The sequence below is a fragment of the Homarus americanus genome, unplaced genomic scaffold (genome assembly GCF_018991925.1).
Source record: "Homarus americanus isolate GMGI-L3 unplaced genomic scaffold, GMGI_Hamer_2.0 scaffold21551, whole genome shotgun sequence".
Taxonomy (NCBI): domain Eukaryota; kingdom Metazoa; phylum Arthropoda; class Malacostraca; order Decapoda; family Nephropidae; genus Homarus; species Homarus americanus.
In genome coordinates this window covers 4,200-24,558 of record NW_024755403.1, presented here as the reverse complement: position 1 = coordinate 24,558, position 20,359 = coordinate 4,200, and positions in this window count along the sequence as shown.

Below are 20,359 nucleotides of genomic sequence, written 5' to 3'. Positions count from 1 at the left end.
ACTAACACAGTCAATACGTCATCCGCAACACAGTCAATGTCATCCAGTAACACAGTCAATACGTCATCCACTAACACAGTCAATACGTCATCCACTACCACAGTCAATACGTCATCCACTAACACAAAGTCAATAATGTCATCAACACAAAGTCAATATGTCATCCACTAACACAGTCACGTCATCCACTAACACACTCAATATGTCATCCACTAACACAGTCATTGCGTCATCTCGTACACATCACGTACGTCATCCACTAACACAGCAATAAGTCATCCACTACCACACAGTCAATACGTCATCCACTAACACAGTCAATAAGCCGTCAATTCACTAACACAGTCAATAACACAGTCAATAGTAACGCCGAAGTCACGTCATCCACTGGCCCACCAGTCAATACCGTCATCCACCAACACAGTTCACACGTCATCCACCACCACAGTCAATACCGCCATCCACTCAACACACACACGTCATCCACTAACACAGTCAATACGTCATCCAGTAACAGTCAACACGTCATCCACTAACACAGTCAATGTCATCCAGTAACACAGTCAATACGTCATCCAGTAACACGTCACGTCATCCACTAACACAGCTCTACGTCGCCCTCACTACCACAGTCAACACGTCATCCACCAACGCAAAGTCAATAATACGTCATCCACTAACACAGTCAATATAAGCTTTTCCACTAACACAGTCACGTCATCCACCAACACAGTCAATGTCATCCACTAACACAGTCAATGCGTCATCCTGTAACACAGTCAATACGTCATCCACCAACACAGTCAATACGTCATCCACTAACACAGTCAATACGTCATCCACCAACACAGTCAATATGTTATCCTGTACACAGTCAATACGTCATCCACTAACAGCATTATGTCATCCACCAACACAGTCAATACGTCACCCACAGTCAATACGTCATCCACTACCACAGTCAATACGTCATCCACTACCAATACTAATATGTCATCCACTACCACAGTCAATATGTCATCCACTCAACACAGTCAGTCATGTCGTCCACTACCACAGTCAATACGCTCATCCACTAACACAATATGTCATCCACTAACACAGTCAATACCGCGTCATCCTCAACACAGTTAATAAGTCATCCACTAACACAGTCAATGTAATGTCATCTCAATTACCACAGTCAATAACATCCACTAACACAGTCAATACGTCATCCACCAACACAGTTAATAAAGTCATCCACTAACACAGTCAATACGTCATCCACTACCACAGTCAATACGTCATCCACTAACACAGTCAATATGTCAATTCACTAACACAGTCAATACGTCATCTACTTAACACAGTTAATAAGTCATCCACTAAACACAGTCAATACGTCATTCACTACCACAGTCAATACGCCGTCATTCACTAACACAGTCACACAAGTCATCCACTAACACAGTCAATAATGTCATCCATTAATCATCGAAGTCAATGACGTCATCCATTAACACAGTCAATACCGTCATCCACTAAGACAGTCAATACGTCATCCACCAACATAGTCAATATGTCATCCACTAAACACAGTCAATAATGTCATCCACTAACACAGTTAATAAGTCATCCACCAACACAGTCAATACGTCATCCACCAACACAGTTGGTCATCCATTAGCACAGTCAATGTCATCCATAACACAGTCACGGCCGTCATCCACTCGCCAACACAGTACAAGTTATCCACTCAACACAAAGTCGGGTTGGCCGTCACCACAACACAGCATTAAGTCATCTCATTAACACAAAGTCAATGGCCGTCATCTCACTAACATAGTTAATAAAAAGTCATCCGCTCAAGACAGTTAATAAGTTATCCACTAAGACAGTCAATAATGTCATCCAATCAACACAGTCAATAAGTCATCCACTAACACAGTCAATACGTCATCCACTAACACAGTTAATAAGTCATCCATTACCAGTCAATACGTCATCCACTAACACAGTTAATAAGTCATCCACTAAGACAGTTAATAATATCCACTAAGACAGTCAATGTCATCCAATCAACACAGTCAATACGTCGTCCACTAACACAGTCAATACGTCATCCACTAACACAGTCAATATCACGTCATCCACCACCGCATTTCAGTCAATACGTCATCCACCAACACAAAGTCAAAACGTCGACCACCAACAACACGTCAATACCGTCATCAACACAGTCAATACGTCATCCACTAACACACATGAAGTCATCCACCAACACAGAAGTCAATGTTCATCACTCAACACACAAACAATACGTCAATTCACTCAACACACGTCAATACGTCATCCATTAACACAGTCAATACGTCATCCACAACACAGCGGACAAGTTTCGTCCACAGACAAAGTTAATAAAAGCTATCCACTAAGACAGTCAATACGTCATCCACCAACACAGTCAATAAGTCATCCACTAACACACAGTCAATACGTCATCCACTAACACAGCAAGTCAATACGTCATCCATTAACACAGTCAATACAAGTCATCTCACTAACACAGCCAATACGTCATCCACTAACACAGTCAATACGTCATCTACTCAACACAGTCAATACGTCATCCACTAACACAGTCAATACGTCATTCACTAACACAGTCAATTATCCACCAGTTCACAGTCAATAATGTCATCCACCAACACAGTTCCACAAAGCTCATCCACTAACATGAAGTCAATAGTGTCATCCACTAACACATTCTACGTCAACTACCCTACCACAGTCACACGTTCATCCACCAACACAGTCACGATGTCATCCACCAACACAGTTAATAAGTCATCTATTGGAACACAGTCATCACGCCATCCACCAACACGTTAATAAGTCATCCACTCAAGACAGTTAATAAGTTATTCACTCAAGACAAAGTCAATACGTCATTCAATCAACACAGTCATTAAAGTCATCCACTAACACAAAGTCAATACGTCATCCACCAACACAGTTAATAGTCATCCATTAACACAAAGTCAATACGTCATCCACTCAACACAGTTAATAAGCTCATCCACTAAGACAGTTAATAAGTTATCCACTAAGACAGTCAATACGTCATCCAATCAACACATCACGTAATCCACTAACACAGTCAATACGTCATCCACTACCCGACAAAGTCAATACGTCATCCACCACAGTCAATACGTCATCCGTCAAAACGTCAGTCCACCAACACAAAGTCAATACGTCATCCACCAACAGTCAATACGTCATCCACTAACACAATAATAAGTCATCCACCAACACACAGTCAATAAGTCTGCCCACTCAACACAGTCAATACGTCATCCACTAACACAGTCAATACGTCATTCAACACAGTCAATACGTCATCCACTAACACAGTTAATAAGTCATCCACTAAGACACAGCACAAGTTATCCACTAAGACAAAGTCAATACGTCATCCACCAACACACACAAGTCATCCACTAACACAGTCAATACGTCATCCACAACACAGTCAATACGCTCAACACAGTCACGGCCGTCAATCCACTAACACAGCCAATACGTCATCCACTAACACAGTCAATACGTCATCCACTAACACAGTCAATACGTCATCCACTAACACAGTCAATACGTCATCCACTAACACAAATACCTGTCATCCACTCAACACAGTCAATACGTCATCCACCAACACAAGTCAATGGCCGCTCACCACTCAACACAGTCAATATGTCATCCACCAACACAGTCAATATGTCATCCACCAACACACAAAGTCAATACGTCATCCACTAACATCAATACGTCATCCACTAACACAGTTAATAAGTCATCCATTAACACAGTCATCACGTCATCATCCACTAACACAGTATAAGTCATCCACTAAGACAGTTAATGTTATCCACCAAGACAGCACACGTCAATTCAATCAACACAGTCAATAAGTCATCCACAGTCAATACGTCATCCACCAACACAGTTAAAGTCATCCATAACACAGTCAATACGTCATCCACACCAACACAGTTAATAAGTCGTCCACCAAGACAAAGCTAATAAGTTATCCACTAAGACAGTCACGTTCACCAACACAAAGTCAATACGTAATTCACTAACACAGTCAATACGTCATCCACCAACACAGTCAATACGTCATCCACCAACACAGTCAATACGTCATCCACAACACAGTCAAAACGTCATCCACTAACACAGTCAATACGTCATCCATCAACACAGTCAATACGTCATCCACTAACACACCATTAAGTCATCCACCAACACAGTCAATAAGTCATCCACTAACACAGTGTCAATACGTCATTCACTAACACAGTCAATACGTCATCCATTAACACAAGTCAATACGTCATCCACCAACACACAGTTAATAAGTCATCCACTAAGACAGTTAATAAGTTATCCACTAAGATCAGTCATACCGTCATCCACCAACACAGTCAATAAGTCATCCACACACCATCGTCAATACGTCATCCACCAACACAGTCAATACGTCATCCACTAACACAGTCAATACGTCATCTCACCATCAGCCAATACCGTCATCCACCAACACAGTCAATACGTCATCCACCAACACAAAGTCAATACGTCAATAACCACCAACACAGTCAATAATGTCATCCACCTCTAACACAGTTACTCGTCATCCACTAACACAGTCAATACGTCATCCACTAACAGTCAAGGCCGTCATCCACCAACACAGTCATTATGTCATCTACTAACACAAATGCACACGTCATCCACATCAATAAAGTCAATGTACGTCCACCAACACGTCAATATCGTCATCCACTCAACACAAAGTCAATGGCCGTCATCCACTAACACAGTCAATACGTCCACTAACACAGTCAATACGTCATCCACTAACAAAGTCAATAGACAAGTCATTCACTGACACAAAACAAAAACAGTCAAAATAACCACAGTGGGCAGATGAAAAACTCTACCACCACGATTGTCACCACCAATACAACCACTTCCTTTCTACACACCAATTCATCACCATATTAAGCCACCGGCTCTCGTCCATCACCGCTGGCCAATCTTTTCACCACCATCATAATCTCGGCTTCCTCTCGCTCCACCACCAATTATTATTACCACCACTCAACCATCGTCACAACTGTCTTCTTTCGGGTCACCATCATAACTACCCCCACCTACCACCACCGCTCCCACCTTTACCGACAATATCTTAATGGTCTCCCCAGCAACACCAACACCGCCTCACACATTGTGAACAATGTTACAATAGTTCGGTGAACATGTACACTGTTGACACATGACCGGAATACAGTGATACCATGTACACAACGTAATGTTTTGTGCCGTATTTGTGTAGTAACAGTTGTGTGCGAGTAATACATACGGGCAGGAATAAAACTGTTATATATATATATATGTATATATATATATATATATATATATATATATATATATATAACAAGAAGTGTCTGTTTGTTTGTTTGTGTGTCCGCACGAAATCTCGGAAACTACTTTATCGATCTGTAGTGATGATGGATGTTGTTATATGTAGTGATGATGGATGGTGCTATGTGTAGTGATGATGGATGGTGCTATGTGTAGTGATGATGGATGGTGTTATGTGTAGTGATGATGGATGTTGTTATATGTAGTGATGATGGATGGTGTTATGTGTAGTGATGATGGATATTGTTATATGTATTGATGATGGGTGGTGTTATATGTAGTGATGATGGATGGTGTTATATGTAGTGATGATGGGGGGTGTTATATGTAGTGATGATGGATAATTTTATATGTAGTGATGATGGGTGGTGTTATATGTAGTGATGATGGATGGTGTTATATGTAGTGTTGATGGGTGGTGTTATATGTAGTGATGATGGATGGTGTTATATGTAGTGATGATGGATGTTGTTATATGTAGTGATGATGGATGGTATTATATGTAGTGAAGATGGATGGTGTTATATGTAGTGATGGATGGTGTTATATGTAGTGATGATGGATGGTGTTATATGTAGTGATGATGGATGGTGTTATATGTAGTGATGATGGATGTTGTTATATGTAGTGATGATGGATGTTGTTATATGTAGTGATGGGTGGTGTTATATGTAGTATTGATGGATGGTGTTATATGTAGTGATGATGGATGGTGTTATGGTAGTGATGATGGATGTCATATATGTAGTGATGATGGTGGTGTTGTTATATGTAGTGATGATGGATGATGTTATATGTGGTGATGATGGATGATGTTATATGTAGTGATGATGGGTGGTGTTATATGTATTGATGATGGATGGTGTTATATGTAGTGATGATGGATGTTGTTATATTTAGTGATGATGGGTGGTGTTATATGTAGTGATGATGGATGGTGTTATATGTAATGATGATGGATTGTGTTTTATGTAGTGATGATGGGTGGTGTTATATGTAGTGATGATGGGTGGTGTTATATGTAGTGATGATGGATGCTGTTATATGTAGTCATGATGGGTGTATTATATGTAGTGATGATCTATATCTATATTAAATAAAGAAGTCTGTCTGTGTGTCCGCACGAAAATCTCGGAAACTACTTAACCGATCTGTAGTGATGATGGATGGTGTTATATGTAGTGATGATGGATGGTGTTATATGTAGTGATGATGGATGGTGTTATATGTAGTGATGATGGATGATGTTATATATAGAATATGAAAAGTATTCCTCTGTTGTCATTGGCAACATGGATGAGAAATGTGATTACTGCGGTGCAAAGAAGTACAAAGGAGAATCTGCTGGACTGCGCTGCTTTCATGGAGAAGTACCACTGCCAAATTTGGAAAAACCACCACAACCATTGAAGACTCTCATGCTGGGAACAACACCAGAGTCAAAACAGTTCTTGGAAAATATACGGAAGTACAATTCTTGCTTCCAGATGACATCCTTTGGACTACCAGAGTAGTTCGTGACCACGGATACATGTCACATTCAAAGTCCAGGGTCAAGTCTATTACAAAGCAGGATCCTCTTACCACTGGAAGATGAGCAGGCAAAGTTCCTCCAAATCTACTTCATGGGAGATCATGAAAACGGACTACTATCACGTGTGGCAACATTCAAGGTGTCAGACATGACATTGTCCTATCTATCCAGAAATGCTACATAGGCCCCAACACGTATGTACAGTCATTTAAAATGCCCTGGAAAACATGCCTTCTGATGAGTACAAAGTCAGGATCAAAGCAGACACCTTAATGCACTACAGTGAGATAATGTGGAGCCTCCCGGAAGTGGCGTCTACAAATGACCTAGCTGAAAGAGCGCGTTTCCTAGTATATATATATATATATATATATATATATATATATATATATATATATATATATATATATATATATATATATATATATATATATATATATATATATATATATATATATATATATATATATATATATATATATATATATATATATATATATATATATATACACCAACACTAAAAAATATTACCAACATTCAGTGTTGTCACCTGAATAAGGTAAATGCTCTCCCATGATTAAAATACACAACTACTGTGTATTGTATATAATGCAATGAAACAAAAAATTACGAAAATTAACAGAGTTCATTGTTGTTATTTGTCATTATAACATAATAATACACAGGTGTTATAGCAACAGTCCGGGTCACATGTAAACAGTCGCCATTTAAACAAGTGATACAATATTATTGTTCCTATTTTTTCACCAGGAAAATTAGACACCCAAGCTTAGTTCACCTGATGATTAAACATCCCAAAACTAACCTAACCTAATCCTCCCAGGTGGTGTTAGGGCGTTTGATCATAAGGTGAAATAAGTTGGTGTATAATTTTCAGGTGATTCTCTCGTCTTTAAGAAACACTCTTCAGAGTAGCTCGGGGAGGCTGGAGTCAGTCCAAAATACGAGTCATTTCCTGACATTCAGTCTCTCTAACTACTGATGTTACGCCACGAAACACAACTACACCCGTCAACACCACTTCCTCCCACACCAACACCACCACCTACCCATCAACACCACTTCCTCCCCCTGAACACCATCCTTTCCCCCATCAACACTACATCCTTCCCCCTTCCCCATCAACAACACTACCTCCTTCCCTCCCCCCACTCCCTTCCTCCCCTCCCCCACATCCTCCACACCTCCCCACCTCTTCCCCTTTCTTACCCCCCACCCCCTCCCCTTAACACAAATAATACCCCCTAAAATGTGGTCTCCTTTTACATACACATCCCCAAACCTCGTGACTACCAAGTGTCCGCCCCTTACCCGCCCCTTACCCGCCTGCTGCCACATAAGGGCCCAGCGTCTCTCCTCTGTTGCCCTCCTTGACAAAATCCCATCTGAAGCTGTCCTCAATAACGTAGATCCGACTGTCCCCTACCAGCACCGTTCCTCTCCTAAGGCAGTCGTTCAGTTACACTCTTCCCTTTGTTCCAAGACAGACAGACAGACACAGATATATAGGGAGAGAGAGAGAGAGAGAGAGAGAGAGAGGAGGAGAGGAGAGAGAGAGAGAGAGAGAGGGAGAGAGAGAGAGAGAGGAGAGACAAGAAGACAGACAGACAAATAGAAAGGTAGATAGACAGACAAGATTCAGTCCGTCACCTTACCATATTTCAACTAAGCAAGGTTCATTCACCACTCTACTCACTCACTCACCTCACCACTCAACCACCACCACTCACCTCGTCACTCTCTACCCACCACTCACTCACCTACCACCACCAGCCACTACATTTATTATTTACTATACACTGTCCTAATCCTCTGTTCTGCATTACTGTAGACAAGAGTGTTCTCCTCCACTGTGTCCCTCCACCGTGTCCTCCCTCCACTGTCCTTCCCCCTGCACCGTGTCCCTCCCCTCCACTGTGTCCTCCCTCCACCGTGTCCTCCTCCACCGTGTTCTCCCCTGCACCGTGTCCCCTCCCCTCCACCGTGTTCTCCCCTGCACCGTGTCTCCCTCCCTGCACCGTGTTCCTCCTGCACTGTGTCTCCCTGCACCGTGTTCTCCCTGCACCGTGTTCTCCCTCCAATGTGTCTTCCCCCCACCGTGTCCCCTTCCACCCCTGCTCCTCCCCTGCACCCGTTTCCTCCCTCCACCGTGTTCTCCCTGCACCGTGTCTTCCCCACCGTGTCCTCCTTCCGCCGTGTCCTCCCTGCACCGTATCCTCTCTACACCCTGTCCTCCCTACACCGTTTCATCCCTGCACCGTATCCTCCCTACACCCTGTCCTCCCTACACCGTTTCATCCCTGCACCGTGTTCTCCCTGCACCGTGTCGCCCCTCCCACAGGTAACACGAGGTACTCTACAGGTTGACTATATTAACACAACCATCAGGTATACACTAACAAGCTTACCTCCTGATGTACTCCCACTTGGCAGCTCAGGTGCGTCTACGGCAGGTGTGTGTTGCTTGGAACATACAGTGAACTGACCCCCAAACAAACTTTAATTGGCACAAAAGTTTAATATGAATTTACGGATAAAAATCATTAATTTGGACCATGAGCATAACTGCCAAGGGAACCTGCAGTGTCAACATTATATGGGCGGTAAAGACAAATATTCCACGTGGTTGTCAAAAAGATTATGTTCCCTGTTAATATATGAAGGAAAAAACCAACACAGTTTGAATGTGCAGAATGAACACAGCGGTACATGAGCAGACTACACACCCCTGTCACGTGGACAATGAACACCACTCGTATAGGAACATACTCGGACGTACTGTATATGTTAATGGTTGCCCCCCGTGGAACGAGGATGGCCGGCCTATGGGCCACCTAGGCGTGAATTTGTTTGAGGTGTAGAAGCTGTCGCCAACACAACAACCACACCCTAAGTTAACAAGTCGCATGACTCAGTGTCAAGAAATAGTCCGAGAAGAGCGGACAACTCGCCAACTGCAATGGCTAAACATTACCCTGGAATACCATCCACAAATCGATTAACATCCAGGTTCCCAATTACTGCTGGGTAGACAGAGACAAATGGCGTAAAGAAATTTGCCCATAGTTTCACCTCCCGGGGATCGAACCCGGGTCTACATACATACATACATACATACATACATATATACATACATACATACATACATACATACATACATACATATTGGTCGATAAATAGATAAAGAGATATATGATATATTGTAAAGATATATATACTCGTATATATAAAACAGCTATTACTATTTTCCGCCAATTAATATCTGACGTACAACATAAGAATATTAGTTCTCTACCAGTCGTCCAGCTGTACCTGTAGCAGTCGTCCAGCTGTACCTGTAAAAGTCATCCAGCTGTACCTGTAACAGTCGTTCAGCTGTACCTGTAGCAGTCGTCCAGCTGTACCTGTAACAGTCGTTCAGCTGTACCTGTAGCAGTCGTCCAGCTGTACCTGTAAAAGTCATCCAGCTGTACCTGTAACAGTCATCCAGCTGTACCTGTAACAGTCGTTCAGCTGTACCTGTAGCAGTCGTCCAGCTGTACCTGTAACAGTCGTTCAGCAGTACCTGTAACAGTCGTCCAGCTGTACCTGTAACAGTCGTTCAGCTGTACCTGTAACAGTCGTCCAGCTGTACCTGTAACAGTCGTCCAGCTGTACCTGTAACAGTCATCCAGCTGTACCTGTAACAGTCGTCCAGCTGTACCTGTAACAGTCGTCCAGCTGTACTTGTAACAGTCGTCCAGCTGTACCAGTAACAGTCGTCCAGCTGTACCAGTAACAGTCGTCCAGCTGTACCTGTAACATTCGTTCAGCTGTACCAGTAACAGTCGTCCAGCTGTACCTGTAACATTCGTTCAGCTGTACCTGTAACGGTCGTCCAGCTATACCTGTAACGGTCGTCCCCTGTACCTGTAATGGTCGTCCCCTGTACCTGTAACAGTCGTCCATCTGTACCTCTAATAACCATCACTCACCTGCGAGAGGAACAGCAACCTGTCAAAATTTATTCGCCCTGATAATGAAAAACAAAATGGTACTTTTTACGGCGGGTCACAACCAGGGATGAAAAAAAAAGAAAAACAAAAACAAAGTCTTTTACAATATGAGGATGAAAGTATATTTTTCATCTCTTGTTTTTGTTTTTTGGTTTCACTTGTTTCATTGTCTAAAAATATCCAGTTAGAATTTTATTTTCTTTAACAAGTTATTACGAAACTGAGTTGATATTACGAGTAAAAAAAAAATTAAAAAAAGGTCAATCAATAAAACGACAAAGTATATATTTTTTTTATATTTGTTTCGTGAGATAACAAATAAACACTAGAAAACTCTCTCTTAAAAAAATCTAATTGAATGTGTCTAGATCCAAAGTAACACAGAGTAGTAACTAGTAAACACCATATAACACACAGCTATATGGAATGTGTCTGTGTATAGAGAACAGTAACACACACGTAAATAATATGTAATTTAAAACAACTTCTATGTTTAAGTAATAAGAAACAGCATAATTCTGAGTTATCACATGACATCACAGCTCCCATAATCCTTTGCGTGGTCCATCATGTTGTAGGCATAGACGCGTTGCATTATGGGAGTATGTGACGTCAATGCCCTCTAAAAATAAGGAAGAGAATTTTCCTAAATATTCCCAACGTAAATTTTGTCTCTCAAGTGGTGTTGTTAAGAGTCAGTCTCACATCTACACTTACAACGAATCATTGAACCACTGAAGTAATAAATCCCTGAAGCATTGAAGCACTGAAGCATTGAACCAGTAAACCATAGGAGTAATGAACGACTGAAACACTGATATTCTGGACCCTTTTCACTCGGACCAGTTAACTAAAATTTAATTGTCTGTTTACTTATACATATTTCTGTATATATATAATTTTCTCTTATATTTTCTTTTTAATCCATTTATTTCTCTCTACTTTTACTTAAATGTATTTGGTGTATTGATTTATCTATTTCAAGCACATATATATAATATAATAAAAAGCTTCCATTAAAGCAAGCCTCTATCAAAAAGCACCATTAAAAAGCAGCATAAATAAAACCAAAAGCAGCCTCCTTAATAAAACTCCCGTTAAGCAACCTCCGTTATTTCACATTAGCTTAATATCAAAATCACTTCCCATTAAAAGCAACATCATAAAAGCTGGTAAACGTATCCGTCACTTCCGTTAAAGCAACACTGTCAAAGCTACATTAAAACAGCACTCTTAATAGCTTCCCGTTAAACGGCATAAATCACTACCGTAAAACAGCATAAAATAAACTTCATTAAGCTTAGCCTCTGTCACTTCCCATTAAGCTTAGCCTCCGTCACTACCCATTAAGCTTAGCCTCCGTCACTTCCCATTAAGCTTAGCCTCTGTCACTTCCCATTAAGCTTAGCCTGTGTCGCTCCCCATTAAGCTTATGTCACTGGCGAATTTCTCTCATCTTACATTATAAAGATTACCTGAAAATTATCTTATTACACCTTAACGTAACGTAACGTAACGTAACCTAACCTAACTTAACCTAATGCTATCTTAACCCAACTTAACCTAACCAAACCTAACCTAATTTAACCAAACTTAAGCTAACCCTAACTTAACCTAATGCTATCTTAACCCAACTTAACCTAACCAAACCTAACCTAATTTAACCAAACTTAAGCTAACCCTAACTTAACCTAACCTAACCACTGCTAACCAAATCAAACCAAACAAAACAAACCTAACCTAACCTAACCTAACCTAACCTAACCTAACTTAACCTAACCTAAGCCCTCCCCAGGGTAGCATTAGGGTGTTTAGTCATCAGGTGAAATAAACTGATGCTCCCCCATCAGTTTTCTTGTTTTCATGTAATCCCGTTAAAAAAATTATTCAGATATATAATACAAGTATTTTACGTTTACATAATGACATCCACCAAATTCTAAATAAGAACTGGATTTAAAGTTATCAATATTATTAGCCTGTAAGTTATTATTATCGCACACGGGTTTTCCGTTGTAATTTAATTCATTAATGAGGAGGGAATAGGTGTAGTTCCGTGTCTGTCGTGGTTAGGTCAAGGTCAAGGTCAGGTCAAGGTCAGGTTAGGGCTGGTTGGTACAGTACAGGGCTCTCGGGTCAAAAGTTATGTTGTATCTCGCACTACGCACAGTGTTAGAATAAGTACCACGAACGAAAGCGGTGCGTGTTTTTTTTTCTAGGGTAGGGAACATGAAGCTACCTTATCTAACTTGATGAAATCTAACCAAACCAAACCTAATTCATACCCAAACTTAATTTAATCGGATCTTTCCTAACCAAATCTAACGTAATCTAACAAAATCTAACCTAACTCAAATCTAATCAATCTTAATCTATTCTGACCTAACCAAATTGCACAGAAGGTTATATAACACATTCTTACCTAACCTAACCTGATCTGATCTGACCTGACCTAACCTCACTTAACTTAACTTAACCTAACCTACCAAACTGTATCAGTCTTACATGTAGTTCCAACCTTGTGTACTCACTCCGTTTTCTATGATGGCGGTGACAAACATGGGCGGTGGGTTACGAACATCGAGAAGACGAAAAGAAGATATTTACTGTATTAAATACCTGAGCCGAGTCTATACAAAGAGCACTTTACCTAACCTAACCTAACCTAACCCGAACCATCGTTTTCATAATTTTTTGTTTGCAGTACTTTATCTTACTGTACATATGTTACATCTGTTTAATTAGTACATTGGGAGGAAGGAAGCAAGAGGGGATGGTGTAAGTAACTTTGGAGAGAGAGAGAGAGAGAGACCTAACCTAACTTAACACCCTCCCCCTAGCGCTGGATGCCAATGAAACACCACAATGAAGCCCCTGGGTGTAGAGTTTCACCTCGAAGCCTCCAGTAACACAGTGTAGAAGACTTAGGTCATATTTAAGTAAAGTTCACAGCGTCTTAACTTTCATTCCGGCTCGTTGTATTTCCTCGAGTTCTTGGCAACACCACCGCTAATTTGTCTCGGATTAAAAAAACACAAAAAAACAGGCAAATGCGTGAAGTGTTGTGGTGTTGTCCTGAAGGTGTTGTGGTGTTGTTCTAAAGATTGTGTGGTGTTGTGGTGTTGTCCTAAGGGTGTTGTGGTGTTGTTCTAAAGATTGTGTGGTGTTGTGGTGTTGTTCTGAAGGTGTTGTGGTGTTGTCCTGAAAGTATTGTGGTGTTGTTCTGAAGGTGTTGTGGTGTTGTCCTGAAGGTTGTGTGGTGTTGTGGTGTTGTCCTATGGGTGTTGTGGTGTTGTCCTGAAGGTTGTGTGGTGTTATGGTGTTGTCCTGAAAGGTGTTATCGTGTTGTCCTGAAGGTGTTGTAGTGTTGTCCTGAAGACTGTGTGGTGTAGTGGTGTTCTCTGGAAGGTGTTGTCGTGTTGTCCTGAAGACTGTGTGTGGTGTAGTGGTGTTGTCCTGAAAGGTGTTGTCGTGTTGTCCTGGGGAGCTGTGTGGTGTAGTGGTGTTGTCCTGAAGGTGTAGTCGTGTTGTCCTGAAGACTGTGTGGTGTAGTGGTGTTGTCCTGAAGACTGTGTGGTGTAGTGGTGTTGTCCTGAAGGTGTTGTAGTGTTGTTCTGAAGACTGTGTGGTGTAGTGGTGTTGTCCTGAAGGTGTTGTCGTGTAGTCCTGAAGACTGTGTGGTGTAGTGGTGTTGTCCTGAAGACTGTGTGGTGTAGTGGTGTTGTCTTGGAGGTTGTGTGGTGTTGTCCTGAAGGTGTTGTGGTGTTGTCCTGAAGGTGTTGTTGTGTTGTGGTGTTGTCCTGAAGGTTGTGTGGTGTTGTCCTGAAGGTGGTGTTTTGGGGTGTTGTGTCGCCCCGGGATAATGTCAGGGGTTAAGGTCGCAGGGTTAATAATGTTCAAGGTTCACACAGAGTTCAAAGACTGTTTATATGTTTGTTGTTTTATCAGTGTGTGTATGTGTGTGTATGTGTGTTCCGTACGTGTGTGTGTGTGTGTTCCGTACATGTGTGTGTGAGTGAGTGTGTTGGTCTAAGGTAACTATCCTGTTTTCCTTTTCAATGCAAATGTCGCGGGTAGTAACGCCGGAGTAATTACCTTGTATTTGTTTAATATCCTGGGGGGTCATTAGCGCAGGTGTATCTAATTACTGTGTCCCTGGTGGGCCCTACAACGTTATTTCCTATACTCACCTGTTAATTAGTATATAGGGCTTGTGTCAGTCTACCTTTGTCAGATGTAGATAATTGTATAAAATATGTCAATAAGGTTAATAATTGCAAGAGTAAAGAGGAGGAAGAGGAGGAGAAGGGAATGGAGGAGAAAAGGGAAGAGAGGAGGAGGAGGAAGAGAGGAGGAGGATGAAGAAGAAGAAGAGAAGCGGGGGAGAAAAGAGAGGAGGGTAAGAAAGGAGAGGAGGAGGAAGGGAGGAGGAGAAGAGAAAGGAAGAGGAGAAACAGGGGAGGAGAAGGAGAAGGATGAGTAGGAGGAGGAAGAAATATGAGGCGTAAGCAAAAGGAAGAGGAGCAGGAGTCAATGGTTAAGTCAATATTAGATACATCAAGGTTCTCGCTCAGCGGTAGTAAGAAATCGTGTCAGACCTCACCTGTTAATGAGTCCAAAGAGACAGACAGACAGACAGACAGACAGACAGACAGACAGGTGTGTGTGTGTGTGGTAATCCGCCTCCCTGCCCCCTCAGCCTCTCGCTTACTCTCAATCTATCTGTTATTCTATACAAATTGGAGGATTTATCGGTGTTTGTGGAGTGTGTTGGAGAGGATGGTGGTGTTTGTGGAGTGTGTTGGAGGATGGTGGTGTTTGTGGAGTGTGTTGGAGAGGATGGTGGTGTTTGTGGAGTGTGTTGGAGAGGATGGTGGTGTTTGTGAAGTGTGTTGGAGGATGGTGGTGTTTGTGGAGTGTGTTGGAGAGGATGGTGGTGTTGGAGTGTGTTGGAGGATGGTGGTGTTAGGAGTGTATTGGAGGATTTATCGGTGTTTGTGGAGGTGTGTTGGAGAGGATGGTGGTGTTTGTGGAGTGTGTTGGAGAGGATGGTGGTGTTTGTGAAGTGTGTTGGAGGATGGTGGTGTTTAGGAGTGTATTGAGGATTTATCGGTGTTTGTGGAGTGTGTTGGAGAGGATGGTGGTGTTTGTGGAGTGTGTTGGAGAGGATGGTTGTGTTGAGTGTGTTGGAGAGATGGTGTTTGTGGAGGTGTTGGAGGATGGTGGTGTTTGTGAAGTGTGTTGGAGGATGGTGGTGTTTGTGGAGTGTGTTGGAGGATGGTGGTGTGTGGAGTGTGTTGAGAGGATGGTGGTGTTTGTGAAGTGTGTTGGAGGATGGTGGTGTTTTGGAGTGTGTTGGAGGATGGTGGTGTTTGGGAGTGTGTTGGAGGATGGTGGTGTTTTGTGAGTGTGTTGAGAGGATGGTGTTTTGGAGTGTGTTGGAGGAGGATGGTGGTGTTTGTGAAGTGTGTTGGAGGATTTATCGGTGTTTGTGGAGTGTGTTGGAGAGATGGTGGTGTTTGGAGTGTGTTGGAGAGGATGGTGGTGTTTGTGAAGTGTGTTGGAGGATGGTGGTTGTGGGAGTATGTTGGAGAGGATGGTGGTGTTTGTGAGTGTGTTGGAGGATGGTGGTGTTTGTGATGTTGGAGGATGGTGGTGTTTGTGGGAGTGTGTTGGAGGATGGTGGTGTTTTGGAGGTGTTGGAGAGGATGGTGGTGTTTGTGAGTGTTGGAGAGGATGGTGGTGTTTGTGGAGTGTTGAGAGGATGGTGTGTAGGAGTGGAGGATGGTGGTGTTTGTGGAGTGTGTTGGAGGATGGTGGTGTTTGTGGGAGTGTGTTGGAGAGGATGGTGGTGTTTGTGGAGTGTGTTGGAGAGGATGGTGGTGTTTGTGGAGTGTGTTGGAGAGGATGGTGGTGTTTGTGAAGTGTGTTGGAGGATGGTGGTGTTTGGGGAGGTGTTGGAGGATGGGAGTGTGTTGAGGATGGTGGTGTTTGTGGAGTGTGTTGGAGAGGATGGTGGGTTGTGGGAGGTTGAGAGGATGGTGGTGTTTGTGAAGTGTGTTGGAGAGGATGGTGGTGTTTGTGGGAGTGTGGAGAGGATGGTGGTGTTTGTGAAGTGTGTGGGAGGATGGTGGTGTTTAGAGGTGTTGGAGGATGGTGGTGTTGGGAGGTTGAGGATGGTGGTGTTTTGGAGGTAAGGAGAGGATGGTGTTTAGGAGTGTGTTGGAGAGGATGGTGGTGTGTGAAGTGTGTTGGAGGATTATCGGTGTTTAGAGGTGTTGGAGAGGATGGTGGGTTTGTGGGAGTGTGTTGAGAGGATGGTGGTGTTTGAAGGTGTTGGAGGATGGTGGTGTTTGTGGAGGTTGGAGAGGATGGTGGTGTTTGTGAGTGTTGGAGGATGGTGGTGTTTGTGAAGTGTTGAGATGGTGTTTGTGAGTGTGTTGAGAGGATGGTGGTGTTTGTGGGTGTGTTGGAAGGATGGCAGGTGTTGTTGTGGGTGTGTTGGAGGATGGTGGTGTTTGTGGGTGTGTTGAGAGGATGGTGGTGTTTGTGGAGTGTGTTGGAGGATGGTGGTGTTGTGGTGTGGAGGATGGTGGTGTTTGTGGAGTGTGTTAGAGGATGGTGGTGTTTGTGGAGTGTGTTTGGGATGGTGGTGTTTGTGGAGTGTGTTGGAAGGATGGTGTTGTGGGAGTGTGTTGGAGAGGATGGTGGTGTTTATGTGGAGTGTGTTGAGAGATGGTGGTGTTTGTAGAGTGTGTTGGAGGATGGTGGTGTTTGTGGAGTGTGTTGGAGAGGATGGTGATGTTGTGGAGTGTGTTGGAGGATTGGTGTTTGTAGTGTGTTGGAGAGATGGTGGTGTTTGTGGAGTGTGGAGCGCAGGACAAGGCTGTCATTCTCTCACATAATATATATTCAGATTCTTTAAGACGTTCTTATAAATTTAATGATAAACAAAACAAAAGATGGAAGAGCGTTACAAAAACTGGTTAACCGATAGTGGAAGAATAAGAAATGGGTAAAGAGTTAATGCTGAAGACAGTAATGGTTGTTTCCAAAGTTGCCCAACAAACTTAAACAAATAAATAAATGTGATTGTGTGGTGAGATGTGCGGAAAACAGAGCAGTATAATCTAAATTCAATGATAAAAGAAAATTATACAGAAAAGGCTGATGAATTTATATATGGCAGGACACCTACAACAGACACAGAAAGAGGTTGGAGGCTACACGGGAAAACAAATAAAAAAGTACTAAGATTAGCAAAAACTTTTAAGAAAATACTTAAATGTATACATAAAGGTGCTTGTTACATAATTAGGGAAAGGGATAATAACAGAATTATTAATGGTCAAAAAGAGTTAGTAGGAGGCCAGGGAAGGCAGAGACTGGGATGGATAAATTAAATTAAAAGCTTGGTCCCAGAGAGAAAAAAACCTTGAGAGTTTGGTTAAACAGCCTGAGAACGTTTAGAGGGAGGACTGTGGTCACCAACCTCAGATGTGAGACACTGCTCCTGACGGATTGATTGATGATTATCTGCAACTAACATCTGCACAAATCCACACACACACACACACACTTATCATCTCTTATTAATCATCAGTGTGTAATAGGGAGGCAAATGATATTGGTGCAAGGAAGTTGCTAATGAAGGTGGGCGTCAGGTGCTGGACGGACAGGTGGGTAGAGGCAGCCTAGGCCCTCTTCCCACCCTCACACACTGACCACTTACACACCACTTTCACCCCACGTTCACACACACACACACACACACACACACACACACACACACACACACCTTTCTATACTCCTTCCCCATGCCTCGCCCTACCTCCTGAATGATGGTACAGTCTGATTATGGTGATGGAGATTGAGGTGAGCAGTGAAATACCATTGTATAATGAACAGTAAAATAATTGTTCCTTTGATGACACTATAGCCTGCCAGGTACATCCTTCCTTTACAGTTCTTTGAGAGGCAATATACACTGAGAGGAGAGAGAGAGAGAGAGAGAGAGAGAGAGAGAGTCCCTGTCATTGTTAAATCTAAACGGACCATCAAACATGTATATAACACACAGATTTACTTGCAGTACAGGTTAAGGCATCAGGTAAGAGTGTAAGTTAGTATGACACTTTACACGCCATAATCTACTCTCAACCGCTGGCTGAAGACAGTATCGGCGCCAGCCTATGAACTGTCATCTTAACTCTTCTCACATTGACAGCTCTACCATGACACGCTAGTGATACACACCGGTAGTCAGGAGGTAGTGTTTGCTGTGATGATAACGTGATGCCTCAGTAAAGCTCCCATGGATGACGATATGGTGGTAATCAATGACTAGCAAGGACCGCGCTGGACCACTCGTGAGGCAACCAACCCAATTAAGTAAATGTCATATCTGGCTAGTGACGTCATGTGGCCGCCGATATGGTCCAGCCTGTCAGCCCCCTCGCCATCCCTACTACTGAAGGACGACTCACCCATCCTCACGGCTACTGAAGACGACTCACATCCTACTGACTACTGGGACAACTCACATCCCTGCAGCCACTGAAAGACGACACTCACCACCTACTGACTACTGGAGGACGACTCTCCCATCCTACTGACTACTGGAAGCAACTCTCCATCCTACTGACCACTGGAAGACGACTTCCTCCTCTCACTGCAGAAGACAGCTCTCATCCTACTGACTACTGGAAGACGACTCTCCATCCTACAGCCACTGGAGAACGACTCTCCATCCTACAGCTACTGAAGACGACTCTCCATCCTTCTGACCACTGAAGACGACTCTCCATCCTACTGACCACTGGAACTCTCCATCCTACTGCCACTGGAAGACGACTCTCACCCTACTGACCTACAGACGACTCTCCATCCTTCTGACTACTGAAGACAACTCTCCATCTACTGACCACTGGAAGACGACTCTCACCTACTGACTACTGGGGAACGACTCTCCATCCTTCCCACTACTGGAAGACGACTCTCCATCCTTCTGTACTGGAAAGACAACTCTCATCCTTCTGACTACTGGAAGACAGCTCTCCATCCTTCTGACTACTGAAGACAACTCTCCATCATTCTGACTACTGGAAGACAGCTCTCACCTACTGACTACTGGGGCAGCTCTCCATCCTCCTGACTGCAGAACGACTCTCCATCCTACAGCCACTGGAAAGACCCTCACCCTGACTCCTCTCATCCTACTCCTACTGGAAGACGACTCTCCATCCACTGACTACTGGAAGACGACTCTATCACTTCTGACTACTGGAAGACGACTCTCCATCCTTCCCAGAAGACGACTCTCCATCCTACTGGC